Genomic DNA, 15,715 nt, shown 5'->3' on the forward strand with positions numbered 1-15,715 from the left:
CAATCGAGTGGTCTCTAACCGTCTGATCAACAACATCAACAATTTTTAACCTATAACTTCTAGAGACCAGAGTTTCCTTACCAATGAACTCACGCTCAAACCAGAATCTTTCAGAATAGACATACTTTTACCATTTAATCAACCTTTTCAAGCTTACAGATCTATCAGGCAAAGGTGTGTCCATATAGGACAACGTTTCTTTCCCGTTTCCCAAAGTACAATCACAACAGGTCATCACATTGTAAAGACCACTTAGTCCTCTACAACTCACTGCTGGACAAGGAACTCTATTATTAGAGTAGTTATTTATAGATGGCTACGCCCCTGTATCACCTGTCATACCATATCTGTTTCTAGAGGAACAACCCTCATAGCTTTCCTCATAGAGCAAGAAACGCGAATTCTGCGCCCGTCAATTGCTCTGGTAGCGCTCTATAGAAACGTTCCTATTATTTGTGTGCGGATTTGCATGGATTGCGGTTTTGGTTTTCTAGACCTCCCAACAGCAGTAGAGTTAATCACAGGCCAATATTGAAGACCTTCAACTGGCTGGTCTCTCTTCCTGACATACCCAAAGCAAACTATTGCTTATCTTTCAGTGACCGGACTACGATATATTTCAGATACACAGGTCTCAATGCCGAAGAAAGGCTACGAAGACAATTTATTGAGCAACACCCAAACTTCATACATAAAATCCAAGCTTCACACTAAAAACCCAAGCTTCACACTTAAACCTCTCAATAAAATCATGAGAGAGGCCGGCCAGTGACAGCAGATGTTATGTACTTTTTAATATAAAATGATTGAACCCACAGCGAACATTCTCTCTCGTGCCTCCAGTTTTCACGTGTCTAATTACGTGCCGGTGACAGTTTGTTCAAGTCCTGGTTTGACTTCCCAATGTAAACCTAGCAACACTTGTGGGGCATCATGTCTAGAAGACTGATCAATAAGGGGAAGATCATCTTCTAATGACCACGTGGCTGCTTTCTGGTGAAACAAGTTGATGTATAGGAGTTCTCATTGGCCGGCCACGTCACATGCAAATTAAATTAAATTGTGGTTTGTTCTTTATCTCTGGGATTTTACCAGAGGGAGTCGGTGTCAGTACGAGGGAATAATAAATAAGTATTGGAGGAGATAGAGGCTATAGCTGTAAGAGAGGGGGGGGGGTGCCTTTAAAACGAAAAAGTTCCAGAATGTCAGAAAATGTAGAGAAAAATAAAACGATGTCTTGAAAATCTCTACTATATGTAGGAAGTTCCTTAAAGAATTGTAAAAAAAAAGTATTAGATAATACTACTTTAAACTCATAAGAGTCTACGAGTTCAAAGTTTGACGGTAGACAACACAACAGCCCAAAGCCTGATGGCAGTGAAAGATCTGAATAAAACGTATCTTACTGCCACTGTAAACTAGTGGTTCCCAAACTTTTTGTCTCGTAGACCCATTGCCATGTTTTCTGGTTTTCGGTAGACCCCTGCTCAACTTGCACATTTTTGCAAATTCATCAACATTTTTTTTTTATTTCTAACCATAATGAGTTGAAGAGTGAAAAAGTAATTTAAAACTACACAACTTAGGATATTATGTTTCATATACGAATTTGTTGTTCTATTAAGTAGTCTTTCCAACATTAAATATTAATTAATTAATTACTTAATTAATATGCCTTAAGTATCATTGTAAAAGGTTTCGCAAAGAGCAGTTTCTTGTGTATTTCTTGATCTTTCACGTGTGGCTCAAATATTAAATCTGAGGAACTGTTTTCATTAACAGGAGAAGGGGCGAAGGCGAGTAACTGGAGCAGGAAGGGCTCATTAGTCTTGACTTGCCACCCTCCTAGCAGAATGAAAACTGAATTCAAACCTCTGCTGCCTTGCAACTATACCCAAACATGGGAAAGGTCTCGAGGGTCAACCCTAAGAAAATATAAGGAGACGGCGACCATTAGACAGTTTGCTGCACACAGCGCTACACCTTGTCAGGACAAACTGTATTGATGTCGTTTGCAAAGATTTACATTAGAAGTTTTTAATTTTATAACTCATGCTACCTAAGCGACTTTGAACTGTATTGTTGCTTTAAGAAATTCTTTCAATAATAACAGATGTAGGTTTGTGTAAAACGGCTGGTAAATTCAATGTTTGACTTTTGCTGTTTTTCGTATTTTGCTATAAGTAAAGAAATCTTGTAAGACGCTCACAAACCATCATCTTCTTTATATGATGTCGAACACAGATTTTGTGAGTCTATTATGAACTTTATCTTTGAGTGTTCTAAAGTTTTTCAAATCTTTATCTATTTTTTGTCTGGGTGACATTGTCTCAGATGATCCTCCAGCGTAAGCGTATCGTCATAAAAAAGTAACTTAGGCAACCAATTGTTTGACAATGAAAGAATGAATCCCAATTTTAAATAATCAACGCTGTAGTCTACATTTATTTTTTTTCTAAACATTAATTACATGTAGAGAAAATTAAACTATTTAAATAAGTATTGGAATTGAATACAAAAATTTTTCGTTTGAATAGCAGGATAAATATTTAAAGGATTAACTCGGGTACAAATCATATATAAGTGTATGAAATAATTACATTAATGGAATGTAAAAAATAAAGTCACGACCTGCTTAAATGAAATTTATTATCGTAGACCCCCAATTTATTTTTTCACTTTCGTAGACCCCTTGGAGGTCTTTGGGAATCACTGTTGTAAACTTTCAGTTACAGTACTTGTCTGAAATGGTAATCACGAGATCAGAACATAAATGATCAAATCTATTCGATCACTTCATGCTTCAAAATAATAGTTATTATATTGTTGTAACCCTGCCTTGCACCAGTGCTTGAGGTGCGCACTAGCGCACTAGTGAACGTAAACAGGAAGACACTAGAACGGAGAGAATAACAGTGCATCAGGGATTGTGAAGAGTCTGAATGTTTGGGAAACTAAGAAGAAGCCAGCTTTTGGTGCTGCCTGAAGGTTGTAGTAGGGACCTGGAGCGAAGCGGGGAAGGCTGTCGTTGGTCCACATTCGGGTTAAGTAGCAAAGGACTGGTATACTTAGTAGTGAGACTCTGAGGAAGCTGAAGGATGAATCATCATGTTATGTGTTTACCCTAGTGAATAAACACAACTATTATTTCCTGTTAAACTGTGTTGAGTTGCATGCCTATTCGTTGAGTGCCTAACCTAGAGTTACAACAATATTATACTGTTTTCAGGAAAAGTATATACTTATGACTTCTAGATTTTATTACTAAAGTATCTAGTAACTATAGAGTACAGATACTTAGATGCTGTGGCAAGCCGAGTGCACATGTAGATAACCTCGTAAACAGAGACAAAGAAAAGCTTCAACTAGAAGGACGACTAGTTTCGAATAAGCTGAAAAGTAATTAAGAAACTACTGTGTCTAGATTAGTCTAGATTCTAGAACTATCGAAGAAACACACAAACTCGTCTATTAAGAAAAGCGAGCGTGCGATGTTTTCCTGAGCAACTAAACAATGTCAAGGACACAAAGTTGTCAACTCAATAAAGGCTACAAGAAGAGACCAAGATTCCGCTGTGCTAAGAAGTGCACAAACATTATTAGTTAACTTTGATGGAAAAAAAAGGTTTATCAGGCAATTGGGACAGTTGGACAGGAAGTGATTCATGGGACAAGTGGCCCATTTGAATTCTTTAGTTTATCTCATGATTAAGACTTGTTATTAATTCATTCCAGTCTACTTCTAGATCTGGTCACAGGAAGGCTATTTTGTATTTTTAAAGCTTAAGTTTTGAAACAAATTCGTCTGTAACAGAGTATCCGCGTATTTGTCGTGTAATTGTCGTGTATTTGTCGTGTATTTGTCGGGGTTAGCAGTCGCATGTACACATTCACAAAAACAAATTGTACTATACAAAATACTTTTTTTAAAATAGTGCGAAATGGCATAAATTATTTTGTAATTAATTATTAATAATTCGATGTCCGAAGAGTAAGCATGCGTCTCGAAAGGGGGGGGGGGAGGGGAGTACCTGGGAGATGGTGTCCGTTCTACCTTTTCAAAATCGATTTTAAAAAAAAAGGTTATCACACAAACTCAGAGGCGGCCCCCATCGAATCCGCCAATTGGCAAGGAATATTCAAGCGATTTTTTTGTCATTATCGTAAGTAATAGAGCTTCAAAGAATCATTTAGCGTTACTATTAACTTTAAAACAAACTGAATAACCGATAATCTATACAGAGACTTTTAGAACTGTTGGCAAGAAAACTAAAATGTGATATATGAGAAGATTTTTAGATAATCTTTTGGTATTTTATTACAAACAATGAGCAGCCTATTTTCGATGATGAGATTACTGTTTATAGTACATGTATTTATTTGTATTATGAAAAGAAAAATTCAAATATTCAATATCTTTTCATATTTAAAAAAAAAATCTGATTGTAATTGGTGACATACAGAAAGACATAGGTAATATAGACGTTACATCATACGAGGGCCATTAAAAAGAAAAATAGATTCTTTGAAACTTTTTTTTTGGGGGGAGGGAGGGAGAAATTCAACATAGCTGCCTGTGCTGCCTGTACATAGCTGCCTGTACACAGCTGCCTGTACATAGCTGCCTGTACATAGCTGCCTGTACATAGCTGCCTGTGTATACAGAGAGCTCACCACTACACAAACTACTAGACAATTCAAACAAATATTTTCTTTCCGTGCTGCCTTTAAAAAAAAAAGTTCCCTGTGCATGTCACCGCACTTTTTTGTTTATTATTCCTGTGAAATACCTGCAGCTTTAACCACACTATTAAAACATATTCCACATATCTAGGCCCTAAATTGACCAGAAAATATATTTTGGCCAGATAATAATATGCTTAAACTTCAATAAACAATTGACTTAGATTTAGTTCAGATGTACTCAGAAATGATGCAATGTAATTTTATTTTGATACTAAATTATTACACTATAAATCCGAACTTTAAAATATTTACATTTATATTTAGACTTTACTGCTCCGACTTTTAGGTCTGAAAATGGATTAGATGAAACTTTCTTTAAAACATTAAAGTAAGGATTTCAGGTTGATCCTGGAAAAGTGAGGCATTTTACTATGCTTTACCCTGTAACTTTGAGACTTAGCATCATATGATTGTAGATGAAACTAAAGAAGTTTCGAAAAAAAACAACAACCCAGAATGAATCTGAAGCATAACAAAAATTTGTTTCAATGTTCCAAGATGCGCAAACTGCAATATTAAATGTCTGAATATAACCATTTGAGATGTTACACTGCAAGGACTTTGTTCTAAGCCAATAATTGGCCAATTGTTTTACCCAAAGAGTGCAAAGGAAAACGACTACACGTGAGCGACGGTTTTTCTAGACTGCTGGAGCACTTGATTTTGTTATGAGGATTTTTATATTAATCATTAAGACTTTATGAAGGTACTTTGCATTTTGTGTGTGTATAAGTTTGTTATTCTTTCTGCTCATTTTCTCTATTTTCTATTATGACATTGAAATATGTGTTGCAATTCTTTCAATGGAATTTTACAAGCAAAACTTAAAGTAAAACAATTGTAGAAAAAAATCTATAGAATTATTTTTTTTTCACAAAAAAATAATAATAAATGCTTAAGTAATGCAGAATAATCGTACAGAACAGAAGGAAAATAGCTGATATGTATATATTTTATGCTTTAGGCCAGTGATGCCCAAAATACGGCCCGCGGGCCGGACGTGGTTCCATCCGGCCCGCCGAAATGTCGGCACAAAGTATATAAAATCCGCTACCCCCCCCCCTCCCAAGAAAAGGTTTAAAAATGTCTCTTTACCTACGTTAGGGCCATCAATTTTACTCCGATTGATTGGTACCATGACCTACATTTGTGCGTTTATGAGACTCTTAATGTAGAATTTATCAAAAATAAAATTTACTTTTTTGGAAGAACGTGATAATAGGTAGTATTTTTGACTTGTAAATAAAGTCTGGCTGTTGTTGTTTTTTTAACGCTAATATAAAACAAATTTGACGCCATTTGAATAAAAAGATTGTTAAACTACGTCTAGAGATTGAAAGATTAATGTTAATATTTATCAAAAAGAGTCAAGAATATGAGTCGTTGGTAAACTGTTTTTAGTACAGAAATGAAGCCGTTTTCAGACGCATGAAAAAAAAAAAGATACTAATATCACATTAATGAATGTAAGTGCTAGATCCACGGGTTTCTAATCAAATAGTTTCAGGTTAATTTCATTTAGTTTTTGGTCCTTTTTTTATGTGGCCCGCGACACCAGTGTCGGAAATTAAAATGGCCCGCAGGTCGATTTATGTTGGGCATCACTGCTTTAGGCAATAAAAGGGGCGGGGGGAGTTCCACAATTACAATTAACTAAGGTATTTTATTTCTTTTTGAAGATGGTTGATCTCCCCTTCTAGCCTGTCATGAAAAGGGGGGGGGGGCTGTATGTCAAGTCGGGTATCTGAAATGGGATACCAGCGTGCTGGGCTTGGAAGTACAGGTGACGGTACTGTTGTTCTTTTCCTGTGAGTGCTCTATCCCGTGCCGAGCTAAGTGATGTTAGAGTGGGATAGCTTCATTCATCGTGCATTCATCTCGTTTCTGGTATGAATCTCATTTGTTATAGTTAGCACTATTTTATAATATTTAAAACCTTTTAAATTAATTTTGTTTAAGGTAAAAAATATTTTTAGTTCTTCTTAAATACATGTCTTTTTTTCGCATATAGAAAAATGATTATTACAAAATGTAATAGTTTTCTTAAACATCGACACGACCTAACTCCTGGCGCCTAACGTCACGTCACCAACACGTCGCGTTCTCCATGCAAGCTCTGTGACGTGGCCTCGGCGACTAGCCTTTTTTAAAAATGTTGTTCAGAACTTCAATAATGCATTTTCTTAGGTGTCTGTAGAAAATATATGTAAGGGTAATGATGAAACACATTATACCATCTGGTCTTAGTGGCATGCATGAAGGACCATTCATGACAGACTATAGTTAAGTTATAGCATGTTAGAAGGTCAAATTGTTTCTATTTGAGTGAATGATGCAATAAACATGTAGTCTATAGAAATGTTTCTAGTTTAGTCATACATTGAGTTGCCATTAGTTCCTGTAACAATTAGTTTCTGTAACAATTAGTTTCTGTGTGGCGAGCGGAGAAACGAAAGACGCAAAATGGACATTATTACTTTGACACATTACTTTGACACACTACTTAAACACATTACTTTGACACACTACTTTAACAATATCTTGCTATTATTCTAACAAAAAACTGTCAATAATCAACTCTGCTATTTACTTTATGAATGAAGCCCATCAAGTTGTAGGACAAAAGATCAATTAGTGACATGTTTAAGTTGAATCTCAATTGTAATCATGTTTAGCTAGATATATGGCTATTGAAGTATTATAATGCATAGCTAGATATATGGCGATAGGAGTGCTTGTATACTGTATAGCTAGATATATGGCGATAGGAGTGCTTGTATACTGTATAGCTAGATATATGGCGATAGGAGTGCTTGTATACTGTATAGCTAGATCTATAGGTCAAGATGTAGTCACTAGAAATGTGTCTGTATAAAGGGATTATTGTATACATATGCATTTATGTGTTTAAGCAGCACTGAACACTTTGAATTCTCTCGTCTCCATTCACACCAAACAACTTATTACATCTACGTCTATACTGGTCATCTCAAAAAAGAAAAAAAAATTAAATGGGAAATTCCAGTCCCAGCTTGATGACGTACAGCTCATGGGAAGGAACCTGTGGTCTACATTAATAGTACAGGTCGTCTGCAATATTTGGTGCACAATCAATTTCAAAAATAGAAAGAGATGAAAGAAGGTTAAAAAATAAATAGTGCTCGATTGAAGGCAGGATGTAATATCTAGTCGATGTACATTGATTACATACGATTTAATACTATGCTGTTACATTAATTACTGTGACTGTATAATAGAGAGATTGAAACAAAAATAAAGTTGTAAAAAAAAGCTTTTAAAAAAAAATGATGAAAAGGAAGACAGGATCTAATGACTTGTCCATATACAAGGAAAAATGAAAGAAATGAAAAAGAAAAGAAAGTAGAGCGTGTGTGATATAAGAAATTTGTTTTAAAGAAAACTTACAGAATTACAGCGAAATAGAATCTGGTAGGCCTAATGATTGGAAGTTTCACACAATACCACTCACCCTTGTTAATAGAGTAAACTATAGGCCTATACATGTAAAGACATTAGAAATATTTTAGTTTTGAGATTTTGAAATTGAATAAAAATCCAGCACTCACCTTTGTTTTACCATCTAGTCAGTAACGCTGGGGAACACTACAGTTTTTGAAGAGAAATAACTCTGTTGAGTAGTAATATACACCTTTCAAAGTTATCTAAGGTCTATAACTGAACTCATCAGTAGTTATCTAACCATAGTCTCTCGGTTAGGCCAGTCACGTGATGACGTCTGGAATCACGTGATGTTGTGTGGGCGCGCGCAGTGTGAGAGTAAGTTGTGAGTCTCGTGATCTAAAGCAGGCGATCTTCTAACTTAAGCTTTCTACATAATGTCTATTGATTGATTTCTGTTGCGGTGCTCACTCTTGCTGTAAAGCTCAGAAGTCATTTCAGCTGAAGATTTGACGCGAGTATTCTAGTCATTCACAGAACCAGCAACATTTACCTTTACCTATCCCTTAGTCTGTTGGACCGTTGGGGTACCAAACAAGACTCTCCATTCCTCCCTGTCTTTTGCCTTGTTTAGAAGCTCTTTCAATGGCAGGCCCGTCCATTCTTTTATGTTGTCCTCCCATCGCGTTCTCTGTCTGCCTCTTCTTCTTTTTCCTGATACTGTTCCCTGAAGGAAGGTCTTTGCGAGCCCCGAAGATCTTTAATGCATGCTAAAAACATTTGGAGGGCAGTTGGACTTTCATGCAAGAATAAAGCTAGTCTCTTGAGTTGTCACTCACCTCTTCTATTATACTAAAGGTCTTTTGTCATCTAGCGAGTTCAGCAGAAAACTGGATTTCATTTCTTTACAAAATCTGTTTAGCAGGGAGGTGCAAATTACGATCGTATTATGCAGAATAAAAAAAAACTTCCAGAGAGTTTTTAGTTAAAACCCCCTCCAGAGGGTTTTGAGTTTAAAACCCCCTTCAGCGGGGTTTGAAGCTAAAAACCACATCTTCAATATAAAATTAAAGCAAACTACACACACAAAATTCTATGAGCGTAGCCAAGAGTTTAACATCTACCCCATCTAGAGGGCTTTAAGTTAAAACCACCTCCAGATGGTTTTGAATTTAACCTTCCCCCCCTACAGATAGCTTTGAGGTTAAAAAAACCCTCTTCAATATTATTCTAAAGCAAACTACAGTCCCCATATTCTCCAGATATTCTTTAGTTTAACCCCCTCCCAACAGATGGTTTTGACGATAAAACTTCCCTTTTCAGTATAAAATCTAAAGCAAACTACAGTCACCAAATTCCATGAGCGTAGCCTCAAAAAGTTACGAATTTGTACCAGTCGCTGGGCTCCATTGATAAAGTGCAGTGAATAGCTGATTTGGTTTTTTAACTCAAATTTTTTTTAATAGCAGGATAATGCACTGTAGATACCCCCGAAATGAAATACCCCCCCCCCCGCCCCGCAGGGGGGGAGGACGTAATTAAGTGACTGATTTTTGCTTTCATTTTGTTTATTTTAGGTGAGATTTTAATACTAAATCATCACTTACCACAGCACGGCCGAGGCAGTTTTGAGTTAAAAACCCTCTACCAGGGGGTTTTGAGTTTAAATCCCCCTATCAGGGGGTTTTGAGATTTAAAAAACCCCTATCAGGGGGTTTTGAGATACAAATCCCTCTACCATGGGGCTTTGAGCTTAAAACCCCCTACAGGGGGTTTTGAATTTTAAACCCCCTACCAGAGGTTTTTGCAGTTAAATCCCCCTCTTCTATAAAACAAAACAAAAAAAATGCAAACAACAATCCCCAAATTCCAACAGCACAGTTAAGGAAGATTTTGATTTTAAAACCCCATCCAAAATTTACGATAAACCCAATCTTCAATATAAAAAAGCAAATTACACACTTAAAATTCTATGAGTGTAGCCAAAGGGGTTTTGAGTTTAACCCCCCCCCCTTTTCCATTTGGGGTTTGAAGCTAAAAAGTATCTCTTCAAAATAAAAAAAAAGCAAATTACACACTATAAAATCTATGAGCGTAGCCAAAGGGGTTTTGAGTTTAAATCCCCCTCCTCCAGATGGCTTTTTCTTTAAAGATTAAACCCCCTCCAGATGGTTTTGAGTTTAAAATTCCCCTACAGAGCGTTTAGAGTTGAAAACCTCTCTTCAATATTTTTTTAAAGCAAACTACAGTCACCAAATTCTATGATCGTAGCTAAATGGGGTTTTGAATTAAAAGCAAAACAAAACAAAAAAAAAAAACAGAGGGAGCAAAACAAAACAAAAAAAACCAGAGATTTTTTAGTTTAAAACCCCTCAACAGATGATTGGACGAAAAAAACTTTCCTTTTCGATATAAAATCTAAAGCGAAATACAGGCATGTAATTCCAAGAGCGTAGTCAAGAAAGGTTACAAATTTCTACCAGTGGCTTGGGCTCCATTAATTAAGTGTGAATAGTCTTCTGCCGAAATTGAAAATCATTAAATGTGTCTCAACAAAGATGGCTAAGACAGATTTTAGGAGTCAGTCATAGAGATCGGGTCTAAATCAAAGAAATCATATGCCGAACTGGGAGGCGAATCCTTAGTAAGGTTGTGACAGAGCGTCGCATGAGGTTTTGCGGGACATGTTTCCCGACAAATTGAATTACGCAAAATAAGAGTTGCGGAAACAGCTTGCCGGAAAATGCGCCGAACGGTGCGAGAGGGTCTAAGTCAGTAAGAATAGCACATTAGGTTTTTGAAATAAAACTTTTTAATAGCAAGATAATGCACTGTAGATACCTCAGAATATGCGTTTTGTTGGCTTTCAATACCAGAAATAGTACTCGGCGGCGGGGCTTCGCCCCGCGCTGGGGAGCGCTGCGAACTCTCCCAGACCCCCTTGCTAGCAAGGGCGGGGAGTCTACAATAAACAATAAACGTCTTCCGAAAGGGTCAGAATGTAATAAAGATTAATTATGTACACACACAAACACACATATATATATAATTTTTTTCCGCCCGGGGGGGGGGGAGGTCGGGGGGGGGGGATTCCAAAACCCTCCCCGAAAAAAATCCTCAGAACATGCATTTTTTTGTTCTAAATATCGGAAATAGTGCTTGGCCGCGGGGCTCCGCCCACAGACTTCCTAGCTGGCAAGGAGCGGGGTGTTTACATTTTTTTACACTAACTCCCGTAAGAACCTATTCTAGGGTACAATAAACGTCTTCCGAAATGAAGGATCAGAATGAAATAATAATAAATTACGTATACACACACATAATATATATCTAGATCTATTGTCATTTCGGTACATTTAAAAGATAAATCTAGATCTATTGTCATTTCACTACATTTAAAAATAAATCTAGATCTATTATCATTTCACTACATTTAAAAGATAAATCTAGATCTATTGTCATTTCACTACATTTAAAAGATAAATCTAGATCTATTGTCATTTCGGTACATTTAAAAGATAAATCTAGATCTATTGTCATTTCACTACATTTAAAAGATAAATCTAGATCTATTGTCATTTCACTACATTTAAAAGATAAATCTAGATCTATTGTCATTTCACTACATTTAAAAGGGATCAAATAAATTATTACCATTAATAAAACCGAATTGAAATTTCTTTATATTTAGAGAGCACGCTAGACCAAGAGAGAAATGTAGACATGGGAATACGTACCAAGGACTAACTTTTTGTTGGTGGTGGGGGATGGGAGAGAAGGGGGAGGGAGCGGATAAGTCAAAGTGCTACTAAAATTAACGGTCCCAAAATAAGAGAGCGTGTATGTGTCGGAGTCGGGGCGCATTATGACGCGGGTCTTTCCAAATCAAATCAAATTACAATGCGCAAATGAACAAAATGAGGGTTCATAAGAGAGAGAGAATGAAAGAGAGAGAGAATGAAAAAGAGAGAGAGAGAATGAAAAAGAGAAAGAATGAAAGAGAGAGAGAATGAAAGAGAGAGCGGGCCGTAAAATTTCAGTAATACAGCTACACTAATTCACGGACTAAAGAGGTTTTTATGATCATTAAAATGCGGCCCGTTTATTAAAACTAAAAAAAAAAGGGTGTTTAGGCCACAATAAACAAGCCGGTGTGTACTGGTAATGTTACATAAATTTTAAACTATGAAAAGTCCAGAATTCGCTAACAATAGTTGCAGAGGGTATTTCTAATCACGGCCGCCGCGAGGGTTGTGGCCGCCTGCATGCGAAATTAAAAATGCCGCCCCCCCCCCCATTATTTTTTCTAAAAAAAAAAATCTATTAAGACTGAGCTGGACAGTGTTCCAATATGACCTTTGATTTAAATCCATTTTTTTGTAGACCATTCCATTTTTTCGCACCGTTGATGTATGCCTAAAGTACAACCATGAACCATGCATTAAGAACAATTTCGGATATACGTGCCTAGAGAAATCTGACATCTTGACTTTTGTCATAAACACTCAAACCTAATCTCGTTTTGTCGACTTATGCTCCTGTATTTGCGACGATTATAATTGATGAGCTTGCGGCGGGTATAGTACAATGAACAGCGGAAATGATCTATAGACACTTCTGGATCACTTTGACAGCTCAACAGTGTTAGGCTCTACATGGTCTGGACGTGGGTTCACTTGTTTGTTAGTGTACGTTAAAACACAATCCAAAACAAAAAGCACGAAACACAAAAGCCATTTGACGGTGAAACATTTTCAACGTTCCGTACACTTTCATAATAATGATCACGATTGTATTTTGGAGAGATGTGCATTGTATCCACAATCATCTGACATGGATTCAGAGTTGCCTACGATTTATCCAACAAATGAAGCTACTCAGCGCTAAATATGTTTCTTGAATTTAATACAAAGTAAATAATCCAAAGTACTAGTCACTTAAACAATGACTTGTAATAAAACATAGTAAGGCAGTGTTTCTTACATCCCCGGGTGGCGACTCCCTAGATAACAACATTTCCGTTCGAGCCCCCTTTAGAAGCTGGAGCCCAGAGGAGCGATGTAGGCTCCTAGGGTAAAGTCCGTGAGTTATTCGGGTTTTTTCTAGAATGTAATAAAAAAGAAAAGAAACTTAGTCACAGTTTTTAGGTTTTATTTTTCATTTCGCCTTCTTGAATTGAACACTGTGTATAGAAAACAAATTAACGTCATGACATTTCACTAAAACGTTGTTGTTGTTTTTTTGGAAAATTGTGTTGCCAACATCATTGTTAAGCATTTTAAAAAGTTCTTCCTCAAGTTGGCAAGGGGTCGGAACATTTTTTCGCCTCCCCTCCCCCCTGTTGTTGGTCGGTTGTTGGCTTCTAGCTCAAGACAGCTAGTAGGCTACAACTGAATCAATGTAGGCGTTTTATATTTTTTAATAAATAAACTTTAAATAACTTGAACTTGAAATTCTTTGTGAACAAAAACACAATAGAATTGTTATTATTCACGATTGAACTAGAGATGAAATAGAGATCTAATAGTCATGAAATAAACTGATATAGATCTAATAGTCATGAAATAAACTGATATAGATCTAATAGTCATGAAATAAACTGATATTTAAATAAAATCTAGCTCACAACAAAAAAGTCTTTACTCTTCATGTCTTAAGATCGTCTCACATTTGCACTAAGCACGATAATTCTATCATCGTCACTGCATAACCACCAATCAATCGCTTAACCTCTTCTTACCGCCACCAAGAAAACACACACACCTTTTTGTCAGGACGTTGCACCGTCCCCAGTCCACATGTGAGGAATAAGCACCCCCCCCCCCCAAGTGAAAATAAATGATGAACTAGACTCTGGAGGGATTAGTAGAACTATTTAATTACCGGTAATAGATCTACTTACAGTGCGGGCTATTCGACTCAAAACAAATATTACAAACAACCCGCAAATTTATAGCCAGAAATGAGTAGGCGCATATGGAAAAACCCGTGGGAATCCCTCGTACACTGCTCTATTTTTTTTTTGTTCTAGTTTTCGAAATAATTTCTTGAGTACGAATATCGTTTATATTTTCAAAGAATAATGGAATAATTAGAATTTATATAAAATATTTAAGTACTTTTTTTTATTTAACTTTTTTTTAAAAGTAACCTTGGAATAATGATTTGGCCGCCCCCTAAAGTCGGCTGCCTGCTTGCAATGCACGCGTTGCACAATAGGTAGCGGCGGCCCGGTCTAATATATTTTTTGCGTTAAGGTTTGTAGGAAGTATTTGTAGAACTAGACTCAGTATGAACTAGCACGAAGTTAAAATTAGTGGTAGAACTAGACTCAGTATGAACTAGCACGAAGTTAAAAGTAGTGGTAGAACTAGACTCAGTATGAACTAGCACGAAGTTAAAAGAAGTGGTAGAACTAGACTCAGTATGAAGTAGCACGAAGTTAAAAGAAGTGGTAGAACTAGACTCAGTATGAACTAGCACGAAGTTAAAAGTAGTGGTAGAACTAGACTCAGTATGAAGTAGCACGAAGTTAAAAGTAGTGGTAGAACTAGACTCAGTATGAACTAGCACGAAGTTAAAAGAAGTGGTAGAACTAGACTCAGTATGAAGTAGCACGAAGTTAAAAGAAGTGGTAGAACTAGACTCAGTATGAACTAGCACGAAGTTAAAAGAAGTGGTAGAACTAGACTCAGTATGAAGTAGCACGAAGTTAAAAGTAGTGGTAGAACTAGACTCAGTATGAACTAGCACGAAGTTAAAAGTAGTGGTAGAACTAGACTCAGTATGTGAACCCAAGGCTTGACTGTCGCCTTTTGTGTTTTTTTTATTATAATATACAATCCTTCATCTTTTCCTGTTTACCTTCGTTGAGTTACCTCCTTTTTTCCTGCGATCACTCACACCGACTGCACGGCATTCTACGATCACTCACACAGTCACACATACTGCACGGTGTCCTTTGATCACTCACGCACACTACTACTTTTAAAGAAAACGAACCATTGCCAATTTAATCTTGTTTCATGTTTAATCAAATTAATTTATCTGGTATATAGAGTTTTTCCTGCCCTCATTGTGGCGCCCGCGTGAAAAAGTTTGTAAGAGGAAATAGGCCAATAGGTAGAGCCATAATCTCTCGTTGACTTCCGATGTACTCGGTGAATTGCTCTATGCCTCTGAAACGTCCAAATACAAATGGCAAAAAAAAAAAACAAAAAAAAAAAAACTGAAGTCCTTCGAATAGTGGGTCTGTAAAGCATCCACACAATCCTGATGCAGTCCCAGCTGCGATGGACGGGGCACATCTGCAGAATGGAAGACCACCGAATCCCTAAACGACTCCTGTATTGCCAATTAAGGGAAGGAAAGCGCTCACGCGGTAAACAAAGAAAACGCTTTAGGGACACCCTCAAAGCTTTTCTGAAATGCCTTCAGCATTGACCCAACCACATGGAAGATAGATGCACATAACTGAGCTGTGAAAACTGGCGCAAAAATTCCTGAGGAAAAGAGAACAGCGCTGGCAGAAGAAAAGCGCCAGAGAAGA

At 36.8% G+C, this 15,715-nt stretch overlaps 1 protein-coding gene across 2 annotated transcripts in view; it reads right to left on the bottom strand.

The window, feature by feature from the left end:
- Positions 1-8,468, bottom strand: part of LOC106073903 (5-hydroxytryptamine receptor 1D-like) — a 41,261-nt gene extending 32,793 nt beyond the window's left edge. For both annotated transcript variants that reach the window (XM_056040333.1, XM_056040325.1), the window contains exon 1: positions 8,334-8,468. The gene's annotated coding sequence lies outside the window, so the exon portion shown is untranslated. The remainder of the gene's footprint in view (positions 1-8,333) is intronic.
- Between the last annotated feature and the right edge of the window lie 7,247 nt (positions 8,469-15,715).

Source organism: Biomphalaria glabrata, chromosome 1 (genome assembly GCF_947242115.1).
Source record: "Biomphalaria glabrata chromosome 1, xgBioGlab47.1, whole genome shotgun sequence".
Lineage (NCBI taxonomy): Eukaryota > Metazoa > Mollusca > Gastropoda > Planorbidae > Biomphalaria > Biomphalaria glabrata.